This window comes from Anastrepha ludens, chromosome 5, assembly GCF_028408465.1.
Source record: "Anastrepha ludens isolate Willacy chromosome 5, idAnaLude1.1, whole genome shotgun sequence".
Lineage (NCBI taxonomy): Eukaryota > Metazoa > Arthropoda > Insecta > Diptera > Tephritidae > Anastrepha > Anastrepha ludens.
Window position 1 is genome coordinate 34,959,883 of NC_071501.1, and position 25,182 is coordinate 34,985,064.

The following is a 25,182-nucleotide window of genomic DNA, read 5'->3' on the forward strand; positions in this document are numbered from 1 at the left end:
CCTTCTTGAAAAGATCTAAGTAGTTTAAGTAATTTAGTTCGGGGACGGAGATCAAATGCAGGCATCACAATGAACTTTAGGGCCACAGAGTGTCTTGCCTGGGGCAATCAACCCTGCTAACCTAACCTAAGCGGAGAAAATATTGTTATGGCGTCAACAACAGCGAGGAACCTTTGAGCTAACCAGCCTTGTGAGGTCATAGCTTCGTGGTAATTCCGCCAGCTGTTACTTCGTTACTCTCGCTGAAAAATCTTTAAAGAATAAGTAAATGCACATACATTTTCATTCCCCCTCTCATCAGCCCTTAACAATTATGTAATCCATCATTTAATCAACGAGCACTCGCTACTACAGCCCAGCTGCGGCAATTGAAAGTCTATAGAGAAAACTGCAAGCGCAAAAAATCGACTTACAAAAACAATACATTTTACTATTAGCTCGGCTGTCGATCAATGTCGGCGCTTGTTTGTCAGCATAGTCCCCTTGTTTTTCTTCATATAAATTTCCTTTTTCAACACTTACTTGCGAACAAACAAACCCATGCACAATATCACTTTCACATGTGGCACACTTTTAGGCGTGCAAGCCCACCCATTACATATTCATACCAACAAACAACCGCTCACAACTCACACGCAACATGTTGTCGGGACACTACAGCAAAAAAAAAAATAAAAAATGTTAAAACAACAATAACATTATTTTTGCATTTCTCCCGATGTGCTTGCCGTTTAATTGCTTTTATTAATGAAACCCCAAATCCCCCAACCAATTTTGTAACATTGCGGCACTGCAGCACTACAACACTGAGTGCCGTCCTTGACAAATTTTTTAATTAAAATTTGCTACTATCCTTCGTTCTGTGAAAACGCTGTCTGTTGGCCAGACAAATTGCTGTGTGAGCAGGTGTTCGTCCACCAGCTTACAAAATGGTGGCATTTTTTCTTTGTTTTCGTGCTTCGTTTTTTTTTTTTCTTTGTTTTGGCTTTTTATGCATTCATTATTTTATACTTTCCTTCCACTTACTTTAATCCATTCATTTAATTTCCTGCAAGCTCAGCTCGCTTACCCTATATGTAAATATTTATAGAGGTAGTGATTAAAAAAAAAGAAAGAAAAAAACGAAAATACAATAACAAAAAAAGATTTGTTGCAGTAGCGTATTAAAATGTAATATGTTAAACGCATATGTGTAAGTGTGTATATATGTATATTGTCGTAACAATCATGAAATGCCTTTTTTGAAATTTTAGTCTCTACCTATGTTAGGTGCTTTATGAAGGAGTTATTGAAGTGCGATGCCCGTCAAGTGACGGGGATTTTTTGAGGACACGATTTTTCCGACTTCTATAAAATAGTGAAAAAAACTTACCATCACAAAAAATAGGTACTGTTGATGCTTGAAAAAAAGTTTTAAAAACGCCGCATGATAATATTTAACATAAAAGCAAAGAAAAACTATTCCAGAAAATTTGATTTTTCCACCTAACATTTTCTAGCGACATTTTTGTTTTCTAAAATATGCACAATTACAAAAATTAAAGGTACTTACATTTACGAATGCATTTAAAATACTTAAAATGTATTTATTTTTAGGCTCACCTGCAAAGAAAAGAAAATTTTAAATTTAGTAAGGATATAAAAACCAAAACATTTAAATCATACAAATTTAAATCTTGAGCTCTATTTTTAGCGACCATGCAACTATTACGGAAATTATCATGCGAAAAAAACGCATATACTTTTCTTCAATGTTTAAATATACCTGGCCATTTGCGCTTAATTCTTAATTGCCGCAATATTTCAGAAAGAGCAACAGCAAATGCGCCATAAATTTGATCACAAAATGCTTGCCTTCACACAATATGTTTTGACGAAAAATTTTATAACTAATTTAAAATAACATACACACTTCTTATGCGCCAGTCAGTCTCCTAGGGACTGAGGTGAATACAAAAGAAAGCTTTAAAAGGCTAAACATTTTGAGTTACCATCAAGAATAGGTGGAAATTTTTAAATGAAAACTCATTTCACTTCTTCACATTCAGGTTGGGAGCAAAAATAACATCGCATACAATATATTCTCTGCTATTCGTTGGTGACAAAAAGTTATATTTTATACACAATATGAAGCAGATGATAGCTGCGGAAGGCGGCGCACAACCTGGCGTATGAGTAACCTTATTGGGCAATAGGATATTATTGAAGTCTCTCACTGACACGATTTACGCTTATTTTTCATCCGCATGAGTTTTTGATCTTCGGCGACCCCCAGTAAAATTGTTTGCTATAAATCTCTGTGGTATATTTTAACCCTGTAGCTGCCTTTTTTAAGCAACTTTCGTATAAGTTCTTTAAAAAGAGGGTCAAAAAGTCCGTTCTAGTAGGAGTTAGCGGGGTATTTTGAAAAAAAAGTGAATTGTTTTGGAAGGGATTATTAGTTGGTTGTTCGAAGGAAAATTCAGCGTACTCAACACTATCGAATACTTGTAAAATTTCACTTTTTGTATATATTGGGCTGATATTATTCACTAAATTTCTTCCAAGGCCAAAAAAATTGTCACCTGTATATTTTTTTTTATTTATCCGTGACATTAACGCTTCGAAAACTATCATTGAATTTGCAAAGAAAAAACGCTCTTTTCCGTAAATTTGGTATAAAATATTTACAAATCGTTGTTATTGCATTTCCTCTTTTAATTGTTTTGCAAAAATGCCCAACAAATATAACAAAACTATAAAAATTAGATACATTTTTATAATTATTTCATTTTGGAGGTTTTAGGGTCACCATAGCATTTGAACTCTTTTTTTCAATTAAGTATAGGATATCATTTTTTGGATTATAGAAATTCAATAGTAATTTTGGAAAAATAATTTAGGTATTGGGCATGATTGGGCATCCCTTAAGGGGGGTTGGAAATGTGCGTACTTGTTATATCTGGTGTACAACTAAATTTCGTCATATATATTGTATTTATGTAGTCAATATTTTGACAGTGACAGCTAATCTATGTTAAAGCACGCCAAAAAATCAAGTTAATTTAATATGTCACAGTGAATATTAGTAAAAACACAATTTTTTTTTTTTATTATAGTCAGAATGTCAAATTACGTTCCAACAAAACAGCATTTGCGGGGAGGTTTGCTTTTGCTCTTCAATTAAAAGAAAAGTGCAACAGAAGCACATCGTTTACTCTCAGAAGCTTATCCTGAATATGTCAGCAGTGGTTTGCACGATTTAAAAGTGGTGATTTTGACACAGAAGGTAAAGAGCGATCAGGTCGATCAAAAAAGTTTGAAGACGAAGAATTGGAGGCGTTACTCGATCAAGATTCATGTCAAGCTCGAGCAGAACTTGGAAAAACAATCGCAGTCACTCAACAAGCCATTTCTAAACGTTTAAAAGCAGCCGGATACATTCACAAACAAGGAAATTGGGTGCCACACGAATTACAGCCGAGAGACGTTGAGAGACGATTTTGCATGTGTGAAATGCTGCTTAATCGCCACAAAAAGAAATTGTTTTTGCATCGTATTGTCACTGGCGATGAAAAGTGGAATCATTACGACAACCCAAAGCGTAAAAGATCATATGTGAAGCCAGGCCAACCAGCCAAATCGACACCAAAGCCGAATATTCATGGTTAGAAGGTAATGATCTGTATTTTGTGGAATCAGAAGGGTGTGCTGTACTATGAGCTGTTAAAATCGGGCAAGACGATCACGGGAGAGCTATACAGGCAACAATTGATACGTTTGAAGCAAGCAATAGCCAAAAAACGGCCAAACTTGGCGACCAGACACGAGAAATTGATTTTCCATCATGACAATGCTCGGCCACATGTTGCAGTATCGGTCAAAAATTTTTTAGAAAATGCCGGATGGAAATTCTACCTCACCGGTCTTATAGCCCAGACATAGCTCCTTCTGATTACCATTTGTTTCGGTCGATGCAGAATCACCTTTCTGAAATACGGTTCCCCAATGTTGAAGGTATTTAAAAATGGCTTGATGAATTTCTCGGCGCAAAAGATGAAAAGTTTTTTTGTGATGGAATCCATAAATTGCCTGAAAGATGGGAAAAAGTTGCCGCTTCCGATGGACATTATTTTGAATAACATATTTTTACACTTTTATACTTAAATAAATGGTTTTTTTTAACAAAAAATACGAAATTAATTAGTTGTACAGCCAATATATTCCATTGATTATAACTACAATAGATTAACCGGATACATATAGTTTTTTGTCTTAAAAGTTTTCCCGAATTTTTCATAAAAATATCACTATTCAAGGGTGTGTTTTGATATATAGTAATAAAAAAAATTATAATGCGGGCCTTGACAGTCTTTTTCAAAATCATTTACGAGCATTTAAAAAACAAATTTGATATTCAAATTGGTCAAAAATTGCTTTCTCTAAGATAACAGAAATTTTCGAAAACTCCCCATTGCACGCTGACGCCATTGTAAATAATAAATAAATATTATATTAAATAAAAAAAAATTTGTTTTTAAATTTTATGACCATAGGACAAATTGACGAGGTAGCATCACAAATAAAAATAGCTTTTGTTTCGCCATTTTTTTGTACGAATGCCTAGTCCGCTGACTCCAGGTTAATATTCCTTCAAATCTGTAAAGTATTGGTGGTGACTCCAGGTAATTCTACAAATTTGAATACTTTCGTGAGAATTTGATTGAACAAATTTTTTTTTTAAATATTTGTCATTTTCTTAGTAAAATAAAACCCGGATCTCGGAGTTGTACGCTGTCTTTTGCTTTAATTTCTAGTTTATTGAATTGCTTACTTCAGTACTCCAAATAAAGAGTGGCAAAAAGTCTACTAAAAACCAAGAGGCTTTTGATTAAACATATTTTTATCTGCCACAACTTTTGTGAAGCTTTCCGAAATGACAATTAAGCCACATTCAATACACTCATACACAAACACATACACATAACATATATTTATGTGCACCCGCCTTCACACCATGAGCATCAGCGAGTGGCAATAAAGTGGAATAAAAAAAAATGTGACACTAAAGCCAAAAGCGAAAGTGTATAAAATACTTTAAGTGCATTACGAAAGGCGACCAAATATCATTACATTAGATGGCGCAATATTTGGTATAATTAACATTAACCCACGATCGAAAGTAAGTGAACTGCTAGAAATTTTTTTTACATACATTCAATGGCTAATTATACTATAGTAAAAATCTATTCTGCCAATAAATATCACAACTTGCTCATAATCATATTTTGGAGACATGCAAACACATAAATCGATGTATCTTTATGTATATCAAAACAAAAAAAAAAAGTTTGGAAAATTTTCGCATGCTAAGAAAAAAGTAGGGATTGTGACTCCTGATAATCCCACTAATTTGAACACTTTCGTGAGAATTTCATCTTTCATCGACCCTCTGTAAATTTAAAGACTCATGAGCGTTTACGGTGTTTAAGTCATTAATGACAATGACTCTTTTTCAATATTCGCAATGTTGTTTAAGGCAATTTTTTGCTTCGTTAATTTTGCATAAAAAATAGTTTATACTACAACAAAGTTAACGTATTTTAAAATTCTAAACTTTATACGCCATTAAAAAGCTCATCAAATCTTCACCAAAATTCAGAACATTTTATTCAAAATGAAAAATTTGTTTTTGTTTTTGAGGTATGCAGTTTTATAGCTCATTTAATTTTAGTCTAACAAAGTGCATTCTGAAAATTGTTTAAAATTCTAACTGATTTTTAACATTTTATTTTTACTGACGCTCTTGTACATATTCACCCACAAAAACCTTGGGCGCTTAAAGGGTAGAAAATACAAAGACCATCAGCAGAAAATTTATTAAAAGTCATTAGCAATTTGGAACTATTTCAAACTTGCGCTTGTTTCCACTATAATTAAGTGAGCTATAAAATTGCATACCAGAAAAAAAATTTTAAATTAATTTTTTGATAAAAATTTCATGTATTTCTTCTTCTTTTTTTGAATTATTGAAACTTTGAAAAGTTTAAACTTCGATTAATAAGGCCTCTTACATTCAATATAAGTTCCAACATTCATCAATCGATGTCTCAGAGTCATTCTTCGTATATGATGGCCAGATATTTTCATGTCCAACCAAAAATTGCTCAGGCAAAGCAAATAACATTCATTTCATTTGGAAATCCTAGAGCGCCAATTGAGATATATAAATCATACACCACGGAGCCCTACTTAAGAAATCAGTAGAATGGTTCTCGAAGCGGATCGCGCAGAGGTGGCCGACCCCGTGGCTCATGGAGACGCCGCCTTAATGATTAAATCAACGTCACAGGACTTAATACGACAAAGTCAATGCAAAGTCTAAAAACTGAAACGTTTTAAACAGTTGAGAAGACACTATGCGCCCACCAGACGTCGCTATAGCAACTAATGATCATAATAACTATTATAATTGTTGTAGAAAATTCAATGTTCCAAAACTTTCTTGACTGACTGTATTCGAGTGCAGGAAAATAACAGCACCGAATCTATTTCCACCTTTATTAAATATTTCACTTTTTTGAGAAATCTACTATCGATTTACAACTTCCATTCGAAAACTTCCATTTAAAAACTTGACTTATGACCCATGCCATGTGAAGTGATCAAAGTATTCTTCTTAAATTCTTCTTAAAACTGGTTTATTTGTGCGCTTTAGTTTAGGTAGTTGAAATAGTTGAACCATTAGTCTGGCATTCCCCAAGTATCTCTAAAGAGTCGTTTTGATACCATTTTGAGACCTTCAACGGGCATATATCTACAGCCAACCAGAGCGGTTGATGTAATGGAAAAGGTTGGTGGGATTTAGGTTGGCGCACTGCCCCAGACCGTCGAAGAAAGGGGCACCCAGTTAACTTAATCGCTTAGCTGCCAAACACCCACATTCACAGAGAAAGTGCTCAACAGTTTCCTTTTCAGAAGTGTCTCCACAGCTCCTGCGATGGGAAGGGATTTAGTCAAACAATTTTTGAATTTTATTCTATGTGGAAAATTTTGGTATAGAGTTTTTTAAAGTTAAATATCTTCAATGCTTATGAAGAGCAATGGGGCCGAGAGGGTTAAGTGCAACAACATTCAAAAGCACCAACGACAAGTAAAAACAAAAAACAATTCAGCCAAGTAGGGTCACAACCAAAGATGAAGCCAATCTTCGACAGTGACAACAACAATAATTAGCTCTGCCAACTAAGTAACTAAATTAAAAGATAACAAGCATGAATACCGTGAGGGAGGAAAAGAGCAAAAACAAAGCCAATATGAGCAGCAACATTGCGATACCGCATATACATTCAAATTTGAAGGGAATTCGTCAGCATTGGCAGCAATAGAAGCAATGATGTATAAACTTAGTAGCGAATTCTGCATACGGTAGGGAAGTTCTAAATAAAACTAAAAACAAAATATTTTAATTTTCTACATTTTTTGTCTATATATTAATTTAATTGATTAATTTTTTTCTGCTAATTTCTTTAAATGTATACTTTTTTGTTAATTATATTTTAATTTTCTAAATTTTTTTTATGTATTATTTTTTTTTTCTGTTAATTGCTTTTGATGTTATTTTTTTAGCATTAAAATAAATAGTTTTTTTAATTTTTATTGATTTTCTTATTTTCGTTTTTATAATATACAATATTTATATTTATATTTATATTTCTATTTATATTTATTTTCGTTTTTATATTTATATTTATATTTATATTTATATTTATATTTATATTTATATTTATATTTATATTTATATTTAAATTTATATTTATATTTATATTTATAATATTTATATTTATATTTATATTTATATTTATATTTATATTTATATTTATATTTATACTTATATTTATATTTATATTTATATTTATATTTATATTTATATTTATATTTATATTTATATTTATATTTATGTTTATATTTACATATATATTTATATTTATGCTGGTTCCTCAATAGCCAAAACCTTCTAAAAAGTACTTATAGAGTCGACTATTGGAATCCGTTTTTTTAGTACTTTCTTTCTCGATGCTTTTTCATGGATTTGATACAATATGAAAGCCTGGTCTGAGTTGGATTCGCCATTTCAAAGGCCAGTGTATAGAATTTTATGTTCTCTTCAAAGTTGCCTTTACAAACTTGAGTTTTTTAAAGCAAACGTTCACTTTCACATGGCTGATGGCACTAACAATTTGGCTTTTTTGTGAGAAGACTGATACACTTTTTGGCACACGCCTATTATTATCTCGCTATAAAATATTGAAGTTTTCAGAATCATGCTTCAAAATCTAGTGAAAGTATCTGAGCTAACTCAGTATTATATGAATATTAGTTTTAATAGAACTATTATTAGGATAAATAGCTCCACCTGAAATAGCTTCCACTGAAGGGTCGATTAGACACAGTGTAACGCCTTTAATCAAAACTCAGTGAGCTTATTTTTGAATGAAGAATTTTCTCTCTCTCTGTTCTCTCCATTGACCTTAAATTTAGACTTCCAGATAACTGTAGCGTGTTTGAAGCAAAGATAGCCGTCATTAAGGAAGCCGATTGCCCTCTAATTTAATACCGTTTAAGAAGATAAATTCTCGCTCCGTTGGAGAAGCCGATGAACACAGTCTTGTATATGCACACTAAAGGTTCATGTAAAATTAATTAAATAATATTAGGCTTCTCTCTATTGCCTTGGGAATATTTCTTAACAAACTAATAAGGTCATGAGGAAATTTCTGAAAATTGCTCGACTAACGAACCAGACAGACAAAGGTAGCTAGGTATGTATCTGAAATGGTTGAAGTATCATTCTGGTACTCCCCAAGAATGTATTTTTGATACCATTTTGAGATCTCAAATATCTCCCCGATCTATAGCCAACCAGAGATGTTGATGTAATGGGGAAGGTTGATGGGACTTAGGCCGGAATACTGCAACAGGCTATCGAAGAAAGAAGCACACAGTGACTTTAATCGTTTAGTTGCCAAACCCGGACATTTACAGAGAAAGAAGGAGACTGTTGACTATTGTGAAAAGTCCCCACAGATTCTCTAATTGGGATTAAATGGTAAACCTAGCTTTTCCGCATGGGTGCCGATCGTCCAATGACCGGTAAACACTGGTACGAGTTTGGTAATTGAATGGCGGGGCGTCCCCAGGACTTTCTGAGTCCTCCGTCTATTGCACTTTGCCAAAGGGTTTTCGAAATAGAACACGAAGAAATTCAGCTCTATCTTTGCTGCACTTTTCTGAGAAATAAGTTGAGCAATAACCATTCAACAACAGTCATGGTGATGCCGAAGTCTAGGTAGGAGACCTATGAGACAAATTTAGTCGACTCCTTCATGGCAAGCTCACCAGTAATTTCATTTCCCTTTATATTCCTCTGTCCTCGAACCCAGATTCCCAGATCAGAGAAATGTTACCTGCATACCCAAGAGATTTAATCTGCTTCTTACAGGAGTTGACTAGTATGGAGCGGACTTCTGATTCCATTTTGAAACCGTCAGTAAAGACAGAGGCAACAGAATCGGTACAGATTTGCCCCTCGTTCCAATCCTGCTTACTGGGAAAGATTTCCCTGGCACGACATTCTAGAGGAAATTTTCCAAACAAATACATAGTTTATGAGTATTGCTTTAGCCACCTGAGTGTTCTTTAAAAAGGGGGCCTTGGGTCAGTTCAGTGAACTACAGAATCTTTCTATCGAATGGGCAGAATATGAGTACACTTAAATTTCAAGTGACAGATTTGTATTAGTTCGACCATATTTTACATATAAGACGAAGCATTAAGCTTACCAGCTCCTCGCCGACGAAGTAAAATAGCTCAGTCAAGTGTCTGTCGACACCCATAGTTTCGTTCTTCTTTGACAGAGTTGTTACTATACGTTTTCCGTCCTGGTTGAGCATCAAGAAGCCATTTAGATGTTCGATAATTTCAGGCTCTAAGTCAAAATTTTTCTGGCATTCCTACTGCTGTCACCATTCAGCAGTTTCTAGAAGTGTTCATCACCTCGCTGTGCCGGATTTTTTTTTTATTATTTATGATTAAAAATACTTTCACACAGCAAGTCAAGCAAAAATCACATCACTACATCCATAGTCCCTATATGAAGTACTTAGCCTCAAATAAGTGACTAAGAGTAACTACTGACTGTCATCTAAGTACCGGCATTGCATATAATTTCTGTAGTGTCACCAGTGTTGCAGCTTGTCACTGTTACGACATAAATTTGTTGTCTTAATTCGTAGCAAATTTCATTATTGATTAATGCATATTAAGACGTAACACCAGTCAACCGTGACGAGGATAGTTTTTAATGAAAACATAAAAGAAATCACAACACATAAACAATGGCTGTGATTTGGTGGAAGTGACCAAGTACTGCCACCTTTTTGCTAAGTGCAAAGTAGTTAATATTTATTATCATCTATTCAACTCTTCCTCGCTTGCCTTTCTGCTACTGCTAATGCGTAAACTGTGGCTAATGATGTTAATGCGATATCGACGTGCAGCTGCTGTCAGTTGCCAGTTGCTACTCATTTACTTTTTATTGCGTTTATTCTTCCAATTGTTTTTCATGTCTGCCACCGCCGATGAGTCTGGTTGTTGTGGTGGCTGCCGATTGCGTAATGAAGCGTAGCCGCAACGCAGCAATATTGATTAATCAGGAGCCATTGATGCAGTGTACAGCGTTTGCATCAGCATTGTTGCGCTTCTGCGGCATCTCTATGCGTAACAAGTTGACATTGACTTGGTTATGCGTGCCGCTATTTGTGTCGCATCGGCAATATTTTACAAAATATTTTGAAATTTTAATTTATTTTATGCTACCGTGAACATTGGAAGCACTGTTTTTGCGTAAATTAGATACCATATATATATGTATGTATGTATGCAGATTAGGGTGCATAAAACTATGGTTACTATTTTTCATTCGAAATTATAAAATCGTTAAAAATATTATAAATTAGAAAGTGAATTTGTTTGTTGATTCAGCTTCCAAGCTTTAACTACTCATCCGATCATCATGAAAGTTCGTACAATGGTGTCATTTAGCACAAGAACTCGTGGCACCTAACATGCACACTAAATGTTTCATATTGCATACCTCTAGAAGTATTTGTGATAGCGTACTGGAAACATTTTTTTCTGGAGTTGCCACCTGAATTTTATTACCAGAAAGATATGCGTTGGTATGAAAAGAAAGGTGTGTAAAAAGTTTTAATAGTTTTCCTTTATTTGGTGTTACCACATTTTTTTTATTGCTATGACACCGAATAAGAGGTATTTAAAAAAACTTTAATATTTATGAAAAAAATAAATTTATAAATGAGTTAATTCTGATATAAAACGAATTTTGTTTGTCGTTGCCACCTGAATTTTATTGCATAAATAACGGTTTAACACAAATTTATATTAACTTGTTAAGGCAGATATATGTTGGTATGAAATGATAGGTGCGTAAAAAGTTTTAATAACAATTTTTTTCATTTAGTGTTGCCACATGATTTTTATTACGATGCCACATCACATGCATAATGCAGTAAAATACGTATACCGAATAAGACGTACTTAAAAAAGTTTTGAAATCTAAAAAGCTATTGTATATTTTTGGATATAAAAAAAATGTGTTGGCGTTGCCACTTAAATTTTATTGCACAAATAGAAGCTTATCACAAATTTTACTTGATTGAGAAGATATATGTTGATGAAATGAAAGGTGTTTAAAAAAGCTTTAAAAAATATTTTTATTTGGTGTTGCCACATGATTTTTATTGCAATGGCACAACACACACACGACGTACTAAAATACGTATACCGAATAAGAGGTGTCATATTTAAAGAAGCTGTGAAATTTATAAAGTTATAACTTTCGACATAAAACAAATTTTTTTTGGTCGTTGCCACCTGAATTTGATTGCACAATTAGCAGCTTATCACAAATTTAACTTGAGTAGGTATGACATGAAGTTGGTATGTAATGAAAGGTGTTTAAAAAGCTTCAATAAAAAATAATTTATGTAGTGTTGCCACATAATTTTTATTGCAATGGCACATCACATGCATGACTTAATAAAATACATATACCGAATAAGAGGTATGTGAAATTTATAAAGTTATAACTTTGGATATAAAACAAATTTTATTTGGTCGTTGCCACCTGAATTTTATTGAAGCAGACATGACTCATGTCATGTCACATGACTATGACACACGTTAGGAGAATACTAAATTATGGATATCGGATAAGAGGTAATTAAAAAAAGAAAAATTTAAACAAAATAAAATGTTTTAGCTAGTACTGCCACCTTTTTTTCTGGAAATTAATAAATTTATCAAAGAAATGCATTAATTGTAAAAAATATTTATACATATTAGCAATGCAAAGGTAAAGGAAAATATAGCTTTAGTCCAATAATATTTTTAAACGGCGTTGCCCAGTAGTTTTAAAGGCAGAATTTAAATTAATAAAAAAATTCAATAAGAGGTAAGGGCGCGAGTATCAAACTGTACAAATGAACAAACACCGTTTTAAACAAAATTAGTTTTGTATGGCGTTGCCACCCAACTCTTAAAGCGAAAATGGCAAACAACTGTGCAGAAGAATTAAGTCTTAGGATGTGGATATCAGGCAAATTTGTATTGTGTGTTAATCAAAAATTAATTAAAAAGTATTCTTTGAATAGCGTTGATACTTGGAATTGCCTTATAATATAAAGTAAAGGGTTTTCCAATAACAGGTGTTAGGTGTTAAACAGGAGAGATGATAAATGATTTTTTATGGCCGGAAGTGGATGGTATTGATCTGGAAAACGTTTATTTTCAACAAGACGGCGCTACGTGCCACACAAGCAACGAAACCATTGAACTTTTACGGGAAAAGTTTCCGGACCGTGTTTTCTATCGAAGAGGTGATCACAATTTGCCACCGAGATCTTGTGATTTAACACCTTGTGACTTTTTTCTTTGAGACCACGTGAAAAAACCTCAAAGATGGAATTCGTGAGGCTATCGAGGACGTAAGGCAGCCACTTTGCAATTCAGTGATGGAAAATTTCATTAAAAGGATATTGTTCTGAAAGCGTGGTCATGGTGGTCATTTGCCTGATGTTATTTTCCCCTATTAACGGCATACCTTCCTCTTCATAATGAAATAAGCATCCGATCATTTATATTAAAAAATAGCATTTTTCTTTGAATATCAAAATAACACATCTTATTGAAAACCCCTTTTATTTATATAATATATTTTTTTCAGGCTGCATTAACGAAGTCACTATCATATTAGAAAATTATTTCATCACATCGCCAGCGCCATTTCGAAGCTTTGTCAAAAGGAGCTGAAGGTAAGATTAGTCAGTTTGCTTGTCTAAGAAAAGAATCTCGGTGGCTCTAAGGTCCATTGCATTTAATTTCCATCCCCGAACTAAGTTGCTTATACCTCCAGTGACACATTTTGCGAATATTCTAGGTCTTCAGAGAAATCATCGCCAAGATATTTGGCACGGCTTCTTTGAAGTGCAGGACATTCACAAAGTAGGTGTTGTACCGACTCAATTTCTTCTTGATCTCCACAACTCCTGCAGACGTCATTGTGAGGTACACGCACTCTACAGGTTAGGGAGAAAATAACGCAATGATTCGTTATAAGACCTGTGGGGACGCTGGTAGTTAAATTGTTAAATGCAAGCAGACATTTTTCAAATTTAAAATTCAGTTTTGGCCAAAGCGCCAGCGCAGGGTCTCCAGTTAGTAGTCAGAGACCAACTTCTGTTCGTTTCCACGATTACGCTCAAGTCAACCGCAGTGTACAATTCGTTTAGAGGAATGCTTATGTCTTCTACTACTTGTTGAAGGTCAAGTTCAGAGCCTTTCCTTGCACACTCATCCGCTCTTTCATTTCCCTCAACTTCAGAGTGACCGGGGACCCAACAAAGTGTGGTGTTGTATAATTGGATAAGTGAGAGCGACCTCCTGCATTCTTTAACACATCTTGAATTGATGCACACTGACGCAAGTGCCTTGAGCGCTGCTTGACTACCAACAAAAATAGTAAGTCTATTAGTCTTATCGTCTATAGCGTAGATCTCAACTTGGCCTGGGAGTCTAAAGGCGCAATTTGAGGTTGCTTAGGGATGATTAAAAATTTAAAAATTCGGTAAGTTGAAACCATTTTTTCTTTGTTTTGATATTGTAAATTAAGTAAATAAATTTTGTAAATTGAGATAATAGGCACAGCTTGCCGCAAAGGTGAATCTGTTTTAATTCAAGTACCTTGAATTTCAGCTTTGCTTGTGTTTTTGTCAATGACAATTAATCAGGCATAACTAGGTTAATTTAAAAAAGAAGGTGATGATCTTCGTGAATGCTTCTTGAACAATCAATTATACACTCATTTCTCCTGAGTAAATAGCTTAAATACAAACATACATTTGCGTACCCGATAATAAAATTAAAGTATTGTATAGAGAGAAGAACTTCAAAAAATTTATAATGTAAATAATAAAATTTAAATGAATACTGGGGCGCCTTAGGAAAAAATAATATTCGCGAAATTAGTGCGATACGAAGTGGAGTCACTTATAAATATTTTCATTTTAACATTTCTTATTTATAAACTTGTCTTGTTTTTGGGAACATTTAAGAACACTTTTTTTTACTAATTTGTTTTAACAAATTTAAAAAAAAAATTTTATTATTGATACTTTATTATTTATTACAATACTTTTTTTGAATACATTTTTTATAATAAATTTTTTTAAATACATTTCTTTTAATAAATTTTGTTAAATAAACTTTTTTTAATAAACTTTTTTTAATAAATTTTTTTAATAAATTTTATTTGGTAAATTTTTTTAAAATTGTTTTTTTAATAAATTTTTTTAAATACACTTTTTTTAATAAATTTTTTTGAATAATTTTTTTTAATAAATTTTTTTGAATACAATTTTTTAAGTACATTTTTTTTTAATAATATTTTTTATAGAATTGTGTCTAACCCTTTAATATCTCTTTGTTGACTTTAAACTTCTTAAAACTTTTTTTTAACTATATATTTTCAAACAATTTTTTTTAATAACTTTTTTTGTTTTAAAAATGTGCCCCATCCTTATATATTTCCAATATTTCTTCGTTGATTAAAAACTTGTTTTTTGGCTTAAACTTTTTTTCTATTTAAACTAAATATTTTCAAGCATATTTTTTTAAATATTTTTTTTTATAAATTTTAGTTTTTTTATAAAAAGGTATCCCACTCTTTAATATTTCTTCGTTGACTTAAAACTTAAAAAAAAATTGTCTTTTAAACTGAATATTTTCAAACAAATTTTGTTTAGTTAACTTTTTTTATAACAACGTATCTCACCCTTTAATATATCTTCGTTGACTTAAAACTTCTTAAAAAAAATTGTTTTTATTTAATATTAAGTTATATTAAATTCTATATTTTCAAACACAAGTTCATTAAATTTCTTAAGAAAAGGATGCGATGTCACTCGACGGAAATACTTTTATTATTTGCAAATTTAGTGACTCGAAGCCTTGGTATCGATAACTGAGTTTGTCCTTTAACACTTTTCGATACGGTACTTTGCTTTTCTTCGATAGAATTTTACTCCAAAATTTAACTTCAAATTATGAACACTTCCCAATCTGAATTTAATATTCTTTCTATGATAAATAATTTTCACATAAATTTCATAAAATGTTTCTCTAAAATTTACCTTGAAATAATAAACACTTCCAAATCTGAAGTTAATATTCTTTTTATGGTAAATAATTTTCACTTTCGTAATTAAATATTTATTAGTATTAAAAAATGTATTTCACACCTTAAAAAGGTGTTTGATATGGATATAAAGGCTTGATTCTTAAATAAAGAATTAAATGAAAAATTTGATATGAAAAAATAACCGTTTATTGCGACTATGCGTGCGACGGGTAAGTCGGTCGTTTACCAACTAACTAAAATGATATGGGTAAACACCCTCTTATATGCCTTGAACTTGAGTCAATAAAGTTATTTGTAAAAGCGCGTAAATTTAAAACGTCTATTAATAGGAACCAAGCTGTATAAATAGTATGCCTATATGTAGTGTGTCTGCTTTCCGGTTTAGTCCCCAAAACGGCTAAACCGATTTTAAAAAAACATTGATATATTTTAAGCTGAATTTCTTATTCATTATGTGAAATTGACGTCGATAAGTTAAATAACAAGACTGGTGCTGTAATAAAACACTTCTTTTATTTGACTTTCAATATGCTCCACTCCTCTAGCCCTACAAATCAGCACTACAATTTCAAATTGTTCAAAACATTGCTAGAGATATTCTACAGTCAAGTTATTAAATACGTAAGTAATTAAATCTGTTGTTTTTTAACGCACATTTCATCTTAGTAAACAAGTAGAAGTTGCATGGCACAGGATCCCTCAAATAGGACAGAAGGAAAAACACTATCAAACCCTTAACGGTTCGCTTCCAAAAGAACCACACAGTGGTAAAGTGACTGACATAATGATAAGGACCGCACTATGAATGTAAATTCTCCGTCATCCTGTAGATACGAAACTGATGATCTGGTAACGGATTCGCCAGGTATGCTCAGATTATGAAGGGAATACTTATCCAAGCTGTTGGCAGACGCAGAACACAACAATCCTGCCTCTGGAACTGATATCCCACAATCCCTAATCAGGGATGATGGAGTGAGAGTCTTGTCTTGTCGAAGTGAGAGTTGCAATACAGCAACTCAAAAACAACAAACCCGCTGGAGCTGCTGACCTGGCTGGTCAGCTGTTTAAAGCTGAAGGAGATGAGTTGGTACGGGATGTGCAGCGACTTATCGGCTTGATATAGCATGCCCGATAATTGGAGTCCCAGTACCCTTTGTCCTATCCTAAAGAAAAGTGGCCCCACGTACTGTGCCAACTATCAAGGGATCAGCCCTATCAACATAGCATATAAGGTTCTATCCTGTCTACTATATGATAAACTAAAACCTTACGCACAATCCCTAATTGAGCCGTATCAGTGCGGTTTCAGACCTGGTCGCTCTACCGTCGACCAAATATTCTTACTCCCACAGATCCTGGAAAAGACCTGTGAGGGCCAAGTTGACACGCACCACCTATTCGACGACTACAAGGCAGCCTCTGATAGCTCGAATCGGGTCCAACTTTGTCACCTAATGTCCGAGATGGGTATCCTAGCTAAGCTGATACGGCTGTAAAGCATGAAGTTGAGCAACACACAAAGCTCCGTTAAGATAGCAAAAGGCCTCTCCAAAGCGTTTGATACCATTCGAGGTTTCAGAAAATGTTTCCTATTGTCACGCGATTTTTCAAACTTTGTTATGGAGAGTGTGGTTCGCAGAGCGCGGGTAGAACGAATCTTTTTTCTAAAGGTTAACCACCCCTAATTTTAAGGGCCGATCTTGAATGTGAACCACACCTAAACGTCAAGTTTTTTTCTGCATTTCATTTGACATTTTGCAGTTTCAGACTAACTTAATTTGACCCATGGAAAGATACACAATCAATCAATGGTCAGAATGTTGGCAGGAAATGGCAACAGTGAATGACCAATTTTCGAAGAAAATCATCTTCAAATGTGCCTCATTTTCACCTCAGTGGATTCGTATTTTTTCCAAAATGAGGCCGGTCAGGCAGTTACTGTGAATAGTATTTGCTATCGTGAGATGATAACGAACTTTTTATGGCCCGAATTGGAAGATATGGATGTGGACGGTATGTGGTTTCAACAGGGTGGTCAAATAATCTCACGTCGCGGCGATGGCAATTGGCCGCCAAGATCATGTGATTTGACACCGTTGGACTTCTTTCTTTTGATTAAGTTCTTTATAATATTTTCATAAATTTTTCGCAATCCGGCAATAATCGCGCTTCTAAGAGTTTCAGCGAGATCAAACTGTTTTCCATTTTTGAAAAGCGATTCAGAAAATATTGCCCCTACATTAAAGAATACATCGATCAACCGAATCGGCTGGTGGGGGAAAATGATCGTTGGACCTTCCCCTTCCACTAGAAATAGGTCCCAGTTCGCTGGCAACAGCGGTGCAGTCAACATCGCTCCGCGCGTGGAAGCTGTTTTAAAAGTGTTTTAGGATTTTGCAGTGGCGAAAATGCAGCGATCGTTGGAGGAACGTTACTCAATCAAATTTTGCGTAAAGCTAAACAAAACGAGTACCGAAACCATTGGGCTACTCAAGGAGGCTTACGGGGACCAATCTCTGTCCAGTGCCCAGGTAAAACTGTGGCACGAGCCAAGAAGGCGCGCATGTCGAAATTCAAGGTCAAAACCTTGCTGATCATCTTTTTCGACTCTCGAGGCATCGTCCACAAGGAGTTTGTACCTCCAAGAAGCACTGTAAATGGAGCATTTTACAAAGAAATGCTCCTTCGGCTGAAAAACCGCGTCGCGCGGGTTCGGCCCGACCTCGTCAACAGTTGAACCATTCATCACGACAATGCGCCGACGCACACCGCCTTCCTCTGCACCTCTGCATTGGCCAAGATGGGGATTCCGGTGCTTCCCCACCCTCCCTACAGCCCAGACCTGTCCCCTCCGGACTTTTTCTTGTTCCCGCGCCTGAAAAGAAAGCTGAAGGGGAGGCGTTTCGACTCCATCGAGGCGATCCAAAAAACTGTGACAGCCGAATTGAACGCGATTCCGGCGGATGAGTTTAAAAAATTTTTCCTGCAATGGAAGGACCGCTACCAGCGGTGTATTGACGCTCAAGGGTCCTATTTTGAAGAATACTAGTTGTATAAGCCAAAAGGTTTAAGAAAACTGCTTGAAAAAATTAGGCTCATTACTTTTCAATCAAATCCTGTATATGGAAATGTTCAGCAGTTCTATGGAAAAAGCAACGGGAAAGATTTTTGTAGAACAAAATATGAGTCTGCTTCTTCAATAAATGGGCTTTTTTGCTCTTTTGCGGAAAAGGGTCAAGAACATAATTAAGAGAGGGATATAACGGATGCAAATGTACTACAAAAATGTTTCTCAAAAAATTCTACTAACTATAAGTCTGTTCATATACCAAAGCTCAGAATGAGAAAATATGTATGTAAGTCAAAATGGTAAAAAAAAAAGTTTAAATCCTTACGTTCATCTGCTTTAATATCCTTCCCCACTCTTCGTGCTACTCTCAATGCATATCTGCTCTACTATCCTTACTCATACTCAGTATGCACTAATTACTACCGGCAAATAATAGTCCTTTCTAATTAAAAGACCTGTGCATTTGCTAGCTAAATAGTATGGCTGATAAACTGTATTTCTCTCTTTTGCCCTAACTCTAAGTAAAATGTTTATTTGGTGCTTGAAGGTTAAGCAAATAACTAATTCTGGCGTAATAACTGTAGCAGTTATCTGTTGGCATGCAGTAAATATTTATTACCTTAAGTTCTATTTATGTATACGAGTATTTGTTTGACCTGAAGTTAACTGTAAATACATAGATGTTAATGAATTTGGCATGGATTATACATGAACCTGAAAAATAAAGATTATCCGAAAATGCGTTTTAAGTTTCACGGTTAAATTTTACTCAGGTGAACTCAAGAAACTGTGGTTCCGTTGACCTCAAGTGGAGTTTTATCATCGCGTAACTGTATGACAGATAAGTGTAGGGCTAAATTCGCGAGTTGGCTGATATGCAAAAACAATATTCCCTGTGTAGAAAGTTGTAAACGAGATTGCAATCGGTTGAGAAGTACCAAGAGTGAAGTACCAAGAGCAAAAGAATTTCGTAAGAACTACAGGTTTTAGTTCCTTTTAAGAGCTGAACCGGCAATTGAATTTGATTTATTTATTTATGCAAGTCTATGAAGGAAGTTCTTACTGACTACTTATATTCTGGCAAAAAAATATCGGGAATTGTTCACTTAAAAAGCGTATGTGTATGTCTAAATTTTTGTTGTTGAAATATTGGTACAGCTGTCCTCTGTAGAGTCACAGGGTTTGAACGTGATTTGTCAATTACCTTGTTTTCGACATTTACTTATATCAGTCAACCGCAGGTGTGCTCAGCGATTTTCACTATGGATAAAAATATCGCACAAAGAATTTGTCTTAAATTGTCTTTATCACGGGTTTAAGAACACGGGTCTACGAGTGGTATAAGGCTTTTGCAGAGGGCCACGAAGTAATGAAAGATTTGACCCGATCTGGTCGCCCATTAACGTCTTCAATGGATGAAAATGTCGACAAGGTCAAAGACATGGTGCTGAAAAAGCAAGTGAATTCGGACCCAACGTTTATCCAGCGCACCATAACAGATGATGAAACGTGGGTATATGAGTTTGGCATGCAAACCAGTCAACCAGTCAACAGGCGGCTGAATGGCGCTATCCACATGAGCCAAAATCCGAAACCCACGTCAAAGTCGGCCAAAAGTGAAAGTCATTATACTCGTTTTCTTTGATTATCACGGTGTTGTGCACTCGGAATCTCGCAATTCGTTCCAAGTGGCTCTACGGTAAATAGAAAATATTATTTGGAAGTTATGTGACGTAATATTAACAGTTTAAAAGCAGTTAAAAACAGTACTGAGCAAATTGAGGAAAGAGTTTTTAGTCTGTGAGAAATCAAGAAAGACAGAACTCGAAATCTCATGGAATGACTTAGTATATGCAAGGATCCGCAATATTTGATCGTTTATCAGAAAGGCGAAGTGGTTTCACCATATCCATAACTAAAGGAGGAGACTTATGCCCAAATAAATGGTAACACAATGAACCTACTGGTCCAAGTGAGCCACACTACATCTTCATGGAATGTTAGTTAGTTGGTTGAAGAGGTGATTCACTAAGAATCCAGTTAGTGCTTCCGCACCATTTTGTTGCCACATCCTCGTTACCAACAGGTTATTCCCTTGATTCCTTCGTTCCCTTCCGACAGTCTGTTCTACGTTACCGGAACGACCCGGATTTACTATATATCCATCCAAGGACTGCCCCTCCAGCAGCACATCCCATATTTTTGTTGTGTGCAACAACAACTTCAACGGTTATTCCTTCACGACTATCTTCAGTCTGTGAGATTGAGAAATCTTATAAGGTTGTTTACGTCTATGCCGGTCAGCTCTTCGAGTTTTTCAAGAAGCGGTTTGCCAAAGTTTAACCTATTCGCTTTCCATAGGGCAAGGCATTCGCAGCGGAAGTGGAATACGGTTGATTACAACTATGACTGTGTGTGTTATAAGTGATGTCAATTTTGGCTCTCCCATGAACCAGAAGCCAGTTATCACTGCCGTGAGTCTGCAGGTATGATTTCATTTCATATTTGTCAGTGACGTTGACGTTTATTTGAGGTTGTAGGTGGGCCATAACGTTTTGCTGACTTTGCATATTGTCTGATCCCTCCATCTACAATCTGCGATTTGTATATATTTTAAAGAAATTGCATTCTTGATTACACCCAGTGGTGTGAATACCAGTTCTGCAAGAATGTTATTCATTGCAGATCCCCCTCTTGCCAGTTCGGCCACTTTTTCGTTTCCTCCAATGTTCCGATGTGCCGGGCCTCGGATTCAGGTAACTTTATCTATTTTGTTCTACCAGTTTAGAGGTTTCTGTAGCCGAGTCCAGTGTCTGAATTGCAGCTTGGCTATCCGAAAGAATATCGATATTGCGCTTAACAGCGAAGCCTGCGATTAGTGGCGTATTTCCTTTTCTTTTGGCCATTATGTCCACCTGGAAGACACTTCAAGTATTAGGAAGACGTACAGATTTTCCAATTCTAAGTCTATGGGAATTGCTGCAACACCACCTGCTACAACACCACAATCCCTTGTTGAACCATCTGTGGTAGCGGCAGTCCAGCTGCACTGAAAGCCCTTGCTAAATGTAAGACAAAACTGAGGAGTGTTGTAAAACACCTAAAAGCTTGTTTTATTTGAGTGACTGGACAGTGTGGTTTTACAGGGAACGAATTGGCTGATAACTGACGATAACTGACTAATGAAGGCTTGCCAGCATACCACTAGCCGCTGACATCCTTTCCGCATCAATTCTTCTATGGATTGACGACTTCATGAGGTCTACCCATAGAGGTCGTTGAGCTCATGCAGATTAGCTAAGCGCTTTGTGAAAGAACCAAACAGGAAAATAGCGACCTTTCTCCTAAAACACAACAGAGAGGACCTGAGAGTACTGGTGGCTGTAATCACAGGGCATAACGCCTATGGTCAGTATATGGCTGTTATGGAGGTAGTCGACAGCCCGATATGCCTATCCTGTCTTAAGGCTGACGACACTGCAGAGCATTTTCTCTGTAGCTGTCCGGCGTTTTCCAGAATTAGAGTAAGGATATTGAGTTGCGATATACTGAGTATGGATAAAGTTCAAACTCTTCCTCTTCCGGATCTCTTAAAATTCATCAATGAATCCAAGAGATTTGTGGAAGAGTGACCTCAAATTAATTTTTCCGTCTTACCACTCACATTTTATCTTTCCCATCTATCTATTCTTTCTACTGAAATATATCCAGGTGTAGTAAAATGGTCTCCTGACTGATTGCTTGGGCTTGTCCAACCCCCCATAAGTCTAATCTAATCTAATCTAACCATCTGTGCGATAGAAAGAGAGTGAAAAAATGTCTATTGAATGTCACAGTTGGAAGAATGTAATCAGTATTTCCCGAGGTGAACTGAGTTTGTCGCAATAATAGCCTCGTATGGCCAAACGTGTTTGTTTTCCAGCGACCCGCTTCATTTAATCTAAATACACTCATGGTAGCTATCTTCTTGATATGGTGATCTACCGGAATTACATGTGTCAGTGCATTAAGAGCCTCTCTAGGACTTGATCTGATTGCACCGCCCATTATTGCACAGTCTAATCTCTGTATTCTGTCAAGTAATTCGATATTGTAATTTCTTCCAAGAGCTTTTCACCAAACCACCTATTCGTGTGATAAAATTGGTCGTATAATCGCCATATTTTCTTCCAATCATACATTTGCAGACATACAGACCAATTTCTGTTTTCCTTTCTTCAATGTTCAGTTTCCAGCTATGTTAGGAGTCCAAGATTAAGCCTAAGAACTTTGGGTCGGGTGAAATTGTAAGAGTTTATCCGTTGATTAGTGGTAGGGTAAACTTGGGTACTTTGTAAAAATAAATAAATAATTGGCGCGTACATTTATATTAGGTGTTTCGCGTGCGTTTTGATGTTGTTCGACAAATGAAGGGTTCTACAGTTTTAAGCCGGCTTCGAACGGCATATGATTTCTTTGTGTGAGAAGCTTTTTCATTGCAGAAATACACTTGTAGGTTTGCCATTGCCTGCCAAGAGGCGACCGTTATTAGAAAAAAACTGCTTGTATCATTTTGCTGTTTCATGGACGGAGATTCGAACCTGCGCACTCCCATGAATGTTGTATGATGGAACAAATATATGACCACTGAAAGCAAGACGCGTATATACAAGACTGTAATAAGACCAATTCTGACCTATGGAGCCGAAGCACGAGCTGAAAACGCAACAACAAAACAGGTACTGCGTACAGCTGAAATGCAAGTTCTACGATCCATCGTAGGAAAAACACATCTTGACTGCATTAGAAACGAGGTCATTCGTGACGAAACTGGCGTTAATGACGTAGTGAAGTTTATAAGAACAAGAAGACGAGCTTGGAATGATCACGTTTCTAGAGTTAGTGACGTCAGAATTATCCGAATAGCGAGGACCTGGAAGACTAACCAAAGAGATGGCACTAAAGCTGGATTTCGACATCAGCGGAAGGACAATAAGATTTCGTCATTTTGAATTTTAATAATACTTTGTAATACTTGTATAATTTTATAACTATGTAATTGTGTGAAGAAAAACAGGTGAAACCCTATAATAAAAGAATAAGAAGAAGAAGAAGGCAGGTGATCAATTTACAGGTATCGGATTTTAAATTGAAATAAAACAATGAAAATTCAAACTGATTAGCTAATCAGTATTACTTTTGTGTATAACTATTCATGCCATTTATTTTTTAAAGATAATCCCTTTCTTAAATGGATTCGAGTTGCTCTTCATCCCAAATATGGCAATTTACTTATTGCCGTAGCCGTTAAGCTAAAAATAGGCCTCACTGCTGAACAAATTTGTTGACCTGAGCACGCGATGAACACTTTTCACAAATCGTCGATTCTCGTAATATATTACAATTGCACGATTTGTAAACGTTGTTGAGGCGTAAGTCTTTCCAAGATGAAATGTCAATGAATACTGAAAAAATTATGTATTTACCATAGTTTCACAGTAGTCACGCGTGAGTTGTCAAAAATCCCCATTAGAAAAAGTGTTTCCAATCTGATCCTTCTTTACTTCGAAGCTAAATATTTGCGCGGGTTCTTCATAATCTCCAAACTCGTCACCATGCAATGGCGTTAAAAAGTTAATATCATAACTGTTCAGTATTCCGTTTTTGCAGGAACTCGACCCTATCTGTACACGTAACTTCGTCCACATGTGCCCAAGCTATGCCAATGTTGTTTCTGTTGCTTTTACTTTCTGGCCACGTGCAGAGTTTTCTAATGCATACATTTTTCATTGTGTTTTATTTTATTTCTATTTTCATTTCATTTTATATTGATTATCTAAGTTTCCCCAACACTTTGTTCCATTTTTTCGTTTTAATTTTTTTTTGTTTTTTCATTTTCATTGTTTTTCGGTTTTCGCTTTCGGTTACTTGAGTAGACATGCAGTTAAGTTTTATAGTTCCATTCACGGTTTCATTTTCACTTTTTCGGTTTTTCGTAGTAGCTTTTGGTTCGGTTTTCATTACAGTAAATGCACGTACGTAGAAATATTTTAGTTGTATAACAACACACACACCAACGCATACACGTACGAGTATATACTAGTATACGCGTGTGGTTGCTTAGTTTTGGAGGTCAAGGTGGTAGCGTTCCACACGGCTTTGTCATACTAATTGTGGTGGTGCAGTTGAGCGAGTGGATGTATACATGTGCATATGCGACATATATGGAAAGCATAACATATGTATGTATGAGTGAATATGTATACCTTTTTGTATGCAAGCCAAATTTCGTTGCTAAGACAGGTGCATTAAAACATTTTTTTGTTTTCCAAATAGGTAATCCAATCGGGTAGATGTTAGGTAATATCTGAGC

The 25,182-nt window shown here is 35.3% G+C and overlaps 1 long non-coding RNA gene across 1 annotated transcript in view; it reads right to left on the reverse strand.

Annotated features, from left to right (window-relative positions):
* Positions 1 to 1,582: 1,582 nt before the first annotated feature.
* LOC128865123 (uncharacterized) overlaps positions 1,583 to 25,182 on the reverse strand; it is a 159,099-nt gene continuing 135,499 nt past the window's right edge. The window contains exon 4 of the long non-coding RNA XR_008454749.1: positions 1,583 to 1,602. This is a non-coding gene — a long non-coding RNA (uncharacterized LOC128865123). The remainder of the gene's footprint in view (positions 1,603 to 25,182) is intronic.